Here is a 6,106-nt window from a genome sequence, read left to right on the forward strand (position 1 = left end):
TGCACAATGCATTACTTTGCATATAGTTTACTTTATTATATAGTTTCAGTGGCATATATCTGATTTGTTTATTCTAATTGTGAAGAAACAATAAGATTACAAACGTAATGCTGCTGAGATTAAACATTTATAGAAATTATAGAAATAACAAGCTATATACATTTTAAGGAAACCTGAATGTATTGGAATGGGTCGCTGCTGTTTACCTTATGCTTCAGGCCAGATTAAAATTCATAAAACGTATAAAAGAAAGTTTTCCCTCTACCTGATCATCTTCTTAAAGTTCCATGGCTTCTTGACCAACATGTGTCAAGAGAGTCAATAACAGAAACTCATCTTCACATAAAACTACCCATGGACATACAATAATTGACCAAGCACATGCTGTGATTGTCACTGCAAGAAAATAGACTAATCAACATCTTCTGCTTGCTGTGACATTCAATAGCAAGTCAAAAACAATCTTCATGCCTAGTCTTGTCCATATTCATGCTTAGCAGGGAGGGATAGACAATGAGAAAAAGACAAGATAACATGTGACAAGAAACTCAAAAGCACCGCAGAAACTTTCTTGTCGAATTCAAATAAATGTTTCCCCACTTCCGCAACCTGTCATACAGAGTGCCCTCAATGATTGGCTTTCATTTGATGCCTGCAAAATTGACAATTGACATATTCCCAAGCACCAGTGGAGCCCAGATGAGCACACGTACATAAAAAGCCACGCGTGCTCACAGGCCAATACCCAGCGCCGCTTAGGTGGAGCTGACACAAACAAACATGATAGCTCACTGACGGACGGACGAACGGACGGACGGAAAAGAGCTCGCAGCTAAACAATGCAAAATGAAAGGGGATTAATATTTAAATAGATCATTTGCAAGATTGGTATAATTAGCAGCTCATATTCATGTATTCACTTGAGGGGATATCACGTTGAAACATGTCTACTTATTCAAATCGGATGCAACATGTCACCGAGCGAGCGAGCGAGCGCATGTATGCAAATGCACATATGCCACTAATTACGCCGCGCCTGTCAGCGAGCGACAGAGGCTCTCTGCAAAAATGTTCAAAGTTGCCTGTGAACTGTTCAACCAGGCTGCTCAGGTCTAATTAAAACACGCATGTCCCCGAGGCCTTATCAAAGCACGGAAGAAATATGTACATCTCAAATGGAGGAGAATTAGCTAAATAAAGGACCTCCGACGTGCTTTGGTCCTGCTCACAATTTTGATTTCTGATGGATTCCAGTAGTCTGGGATTCCAGACTACTTTGTTTGACCTGAGGCAGGGGACTATTATTTTGACATCTCCTCCCTTGGCACAGCGCTAAACGTGACACCGTCGGAACGAAAGTCGGTTTTGATGGTGACTTTATTTATTTCATTCTATTTTTAATGAGAAGTAAAGCTTTGATTCACATTCACCCAGCGGGTTTGTCTCTCGGCATACTCTGATCTATACATGATGTAGTTATTTTAATGAGAAATTATTGGATTCTTCACCTGGGTAGCTCAAGTTTTATACTCACTGAGAAGACCGTTTTAACATCATTGATCTTGTGGAAAAGAAAGACCCAATAAACTTGACATGATCAGAAATGGATCCACTGGGAGTATTTTGCTCTAAATATAAATATATCCCAACTATGTGTCGCCTGAAAGTTAATATATTTATAGTATACACTTCAACCTATAATGTCTTTTGTTCTTTATGATTTGTTTAACATTCAAAACTTTTTGAAAAATACGTTTAAAGCAAATATATTTGCAAAATTCTGCTCCAACAGCAGGACGGTGAGAAGGTGATTAGCACATTAGCACAGCAACCAAAAAAGGAAACACATTTAATACCATTTCATATGGTAGCTCAATGTGCTTCAAATACTTTTTTATTATTATTATTACTTTAGACAGTGATTAGTAATAAGGCAAGCATTTTGGCAGGCTGAACCAAAATCAGTTAAAGCATCACCTTGTCTATTTTTGTCCTTTCCATTCATCAGCATAGCAACCGTGCAGATTTATTTTTAATATGTTGTTCATACGTTTCTTAAGTGCGATAAACATGTTCAAATGAGGTTCTCAGTCCCAATGTAAAAAAAAAAGGAGTAATTTCTCTAAAAGCTGACAGGAGTAATACAATAATAAAAGCCACAGTAAAAAATAATTGCCGCAAAGGACATTTTGTGTCTCACTCGCTTAAATTCAAAAATTTATCAATTTGTGTTAACATAAATTTGCATTTGCTCAAGCAAACACAAAGGGCAAAATGGAGAGGAGCTGTCCATGAAGCCTGTCTGCGCCAGGGAAAATAAATGTATGCAGCTCAAATCAAAGTCATGTTGCACAGCACACTGTAATCTTTCTCCATTAAGGATGTCACTTTTTGCAATCGTTTTGCAATTGGCGCCTAATATCTTTTACCACTCCACTGCAGGGGTTGCTGGGCTTTTGTGAGCCTGTGCGCACACATGCACACAATGTTTCATCAAACAGTGCGAAGGTATCCTGCTGAAGGACTCGCTCATGTGTGGCGTTCAAATAGGAGTTGAGAAAGCCCTTGATTAGGATAGGAAGCCATGTGTGGTAAATCTGCCATTTTTTTTTTTCAAATCACTGTCTATGTACAACTCGTCTATATATAGCAAATTCAAGACACCAAAAAAATTCAAGACACCAAAAAAAATGCCTTCAAGGAGGATTTTTAAGGACTTTATCCAGCTCAGGCAAGAGGGGATTTTAATTATTTAAATAATTCAATAATCTAATTAAAATTTGACATTTTTGCAGTACACCGATGCGGAGGGCCACTTTAATGGGATGGCCTTAGGCCCTCCTATTTACCTAATACGTCCCCATCAACCAAATGCTCGGAGTTGAACTTGTCGCATATAACTGTTGTGCCACTGAAAAGAGAAGAATACATTTCTAGTGGACAGAAACAGAAACGGAAAAAAAAATCAGTCGTTACTTGAGGTGTCTGGCGACTGCATTATCACATTATGGCCTACTGATGCGCCTGTCAATGAGGAAATTGCAGTCTTTGCCGGTCTTGTGATGGATTTCTGCCTGATTGCTCAACATGGAAAATAGAGTGACCCCATTCCTCTTTTGATTGTCAGCCACTGACAATAGACAGCTCATACTTTCGAGAGGATGTTTCGAATACACTAAAAGATTTTTTTTTTCACCGCTTCCTGCTCAGAGCAAGAATCACGATTGTGGATCATTGTTACTTTATTTGTGCCAGACTTCCAAACACTTTATAAAGAATAGAGGCATATTTATATTCTATTATATCTTTTTTATATATATTCTATATGTAGTTTGTTGCAACTCCCATGAAGGTAAATAACGACATAAGAACAATCGCTTTTTTATGATTGTTTGATGGTGACTATTGTCTAAAAATGATTGTATTCAAGAACCATTATTACTGCATCAAAATCCGGCCCACCCACATAAACCCATTCGGCATACATTTCGAGTTATTGACCGCGGTCCATAGTCTGTAATTTCAAGTTGTACTGACACTGCGGGGTCCCTAATATTCTTTGGATTGAAGGTGCTTTGGTTAAAGCACCATGAAAACATTGGCCAAGTAAAAAGGTAAACGTTTCCTCCATGCAGATGGAACGATCTGAAACCAAGCCTCCCCGATTCGACCCCCCCCTCCCTCCTCGAGGCGCGCTCCCCTTCTTCGCACACACCCCCATCTCAATTGTGTCCCTCGCCTCTGGCAAATGGGAATCATTTGTTTGTGTGAACTTCCCATAACCTGCAGTGCGTGAGACACTTATCATTCAGAGTGGTGGGGCTCCTTCGTCCTCCTTCGTTATAATACCTCATCTATTCTCTCCCCCCTTTCTTTACCGCCTTTCAATATGTATTGTTTATTTTTTTATTTTTTAATATGACTGATGTCTGCTTTCATTGAAAACGGAGCCCGAAGATAATAAAGGTCAAAAGGTCTTTTATTATCTCCAGTCTAGGAGAATGTTGATTAAGAGTAAACCTTCTGAGTTGAAAATACGCTTTGTTTGTTTGGCCGAGCAGTTAGTAGTCATCGGTAGAAAATGGATGGATTTCTTCTACTTCTAATTTCTATTCTCTTTTTTTTCCTTGTATTTTCAGGTAGTCTTGCTCGCCAGTGGCACCTTGTTAACGCTTGATATTCTGACCAACATCGTGTTTGGGGTGAGAGACAAGCAAGTACACCACCTACTCCTGTAAGAGCAAACACTGAATCTCCACTTTTTGTATTTTCCGATATTGAATCACAACGGTAATATGACATTACGGTGGTAGCACTTGAAATATTTTTTAGACGTTACTTTGAGATGTAAATTGAATACTGTGCAAAAATGTGTGATGAGGTTTTAGTGTAGTTAGCAGGTGTAAGAACTCTCCAGAACTTGGCCTTTTTCTTTTCTTTAGCATTTTTTGATCATCAAACACAGTCCCAATGAAACGTTTGGTCAAAGGGCATCCACTCTTTTTCTACATAAATGAAGTCCTATCTAGCTCACTCATGGTTTCTTGGAAACGAGTGGCCATCTTTCTCAATTCGTTCACCTCCCTTAATTCCCCCATCCCCTTTCGGAGCCCACCAGCGGCCGGCCCTCTCCAATCTCCTTCCCCATGTAATCTCAGGGTGCACAGGACTGTTTTCATTATGGCACCACTCATCTTATCGTCCACCCTGTCATCTCCTCTGTCTCCTGTCTTTTTTTATATGCCTTTATTCTAACAAGTCTGCGTCTCGGAAGCCGGCAGCGGTCCACCCCTTTTTCATTTCCCTAATGTTCCCCACCAGACACACCCTTGCCTCCCCCTAACCCCTAATTTCATTCCCCTAACCTGGTCGCCATCATCATCATGATGTACAGCACACACCCCAGAAAGCCCCGCTCCCTCCCCTCGCTTAGTGTGTGTGTGTGTGTGTGCGGTGGCTTATGTGTTTCACCGGCCTTTTTAGTCCGCTCCATATCCGTAGGAAAAATAGAAATAAAAGAGAAGGAAGTAAAGATGGACAGAAAGTGAGGAAGCAGTCATTGGGGCTGAGGTGAGCCCTGAATCTCCTTGCTTGCTTTAATCCCTCATTTATGTGAACTCAGCTTTGGAAATGAAGCTGTCACTGTATTTTACTTCCTTTCAGCCAGCCGCTGGTATAATCACAAAGCACACACACACATGCACACGTGTGCGCACAGGCACACACATCAGGCACACAAAATCACTCAAGAGAGGTGGAAATTCATTCCAGAGGTAGAAGCAAGAGGCTCACCTTGTCTCCTGCACGGTGAATCTTCGGATATGTTGGAGACAGAGAGGAATTATGGGTAAAAGCAGTGGTGAGGAATGATAGGCCACAATCTCTGACTTTAATCTGAATTCGGTGACACATGCCATTCATTTCAGACTAATATTCTCCGGTGCACATAGCCGATGTCGTCTTTTTATTCATTTTTAAATTGGAAAACTATGTAGTATGTGTACTTTTCCATGCATGCAAAAACGAATATGTATTTGTTTCCTATGTGTTGGTAAAATGAGTGTAATATTTATACATACATGTATTCTTCAGTTTAGCAGTAAGTACATGATATTATTTTAAAACCTATTTTTAGCCACCTTTGCATCTGTTGACTGACTTGAGTTGTTTCTGACAGTATATGATAATTAAATATAAGATCATAATGTCCTGTTTAAAATAATAATACTCATTATTATTATAACAAATTTTAATTCCAAATGCAAATTGAAGGACATAAAGTGCATTATAACATCCATGAAAAGGGTCAAGTTGCATATAGACCAAAGACTTGCACTGCCATCTAGTGGTTATGTAGAAGTGCTTAATGGCTGATGAGAAAAGAAATGTCCAAAAATGTTTTAAAAAAATAAATCCATTTAATTTGTTGTATTTACTCCATTTACCCTTTTTCTGAGACAGACAAAGCTTTCTGTAGCTTTTTTAAATTACACTTAACCATTAAATTGAATAGAGATCATGCATTATGCCATACAGGTTTAAAAATAAAGCTTCCGAACATTCTATTTGTTCATTAATGACATAAATATTAGGAAATCAATAAATG

The 6,106-nt window shown here is 39.1% G+C and overlaps 1 pseudogene across 1 annotated transcript in view; it reads left to right on the forward strand.

Moving 5' to 3' along the window:
- Positions 1-5,877, forward strand: part of LOC148380671 (uncharacterized) — a 104,386-nt pseudogene extending 98,509 nt beyond the window's left edge. The window contains exon 26 of the transcript XR_015854584.1: positions 4,140-5,877. The product of XR_015854584.1 is annotated as an uncharacterized LOC148380671 (transcript). The remainder of the gene's footprint in view (positions 1-4,139) is intronic.
- Positions 5,878-6,106: the final 229 nt, after the last annotated feature.

This window comes from Syngnathus floridae, chromosome 20 (genome assembly GCF_059516105.1).
Source record: "Syngnathus floridae isolate MCC-2025c chromosome 20, RoL_Sflo_1.0, whole genome shotgun sequence".
Taxonomy (NCBI): Eukaryota; Metazoa; Chordata; class Actinopteri; order Syngnathiformes; family Syngnathidae; genus Syngnathus; species Syngnathus floridae.